The sequence below is a fragment of the Anneissia japonica genome, unplaced genomic scaffold (genome assembly GCF_011630105.1).
Source record: "Anneissia japonica isolate Jap-2015-1 unplaced genomic scaffold, ASM1163010v1 scaffold514_len65802_cov208, whole genome shotgun sequence".
In the NCBI taxonomy this organism is placed as follows: domain Eukaryota; kingdom Metazoa; phylum Echinodermata; class Crinoidea; order Comatulida; family Comatulidae; genus Anneissia; species Anneissia japonica.
Window position 1 is genome coordinate 24206 of NW_022718959.1, and position 544 is coordinate 24749.

A 544-nucleotide genomic window follows, 5' to 3' on the forward strand; every position below is an offset into this window, starting at 1 on the left:
TATTTTACCTTATATTAACTATTGCAACATTGCCTGGGCTACAACCACTGGTAAATTTTCACAATTGTGCCCCTGGGCAAGCTCTGAAACAACTAAAATTCATTGTTTATTTCGATTACAAAAGAAAGCGCTCAGAATATGCACAGGGGCACCCCCAGGTCTCATTCCAAACATTTATTTTATTCTCTTAATACTTTGAATATCTTCGATCTTAACAAGCTTCAAACAGCCTTGCTAATGTTTCGATTAAATAACAATCAACTCCCCTCTCATTTTCATACATTTTTCACTAACTTCTGCCAATACCATTCATATGATACCAGGTCTTCAACCGTCAAAAATTTTATTTATGAAAGCCACACTACTTTACTAAGGAGGACATCTTTTATTTATAATGGGCCATACATATGGAACAATTTAACCTTTAAACCTAAATTAACACAAACAATTTACCTTTTAAACTTAAATTAACACACACCTTAAAATCTCTTAAAAGAAAATATAAACAATCCCTAATAGATAAGTATGCATCTTAGTTATTCAT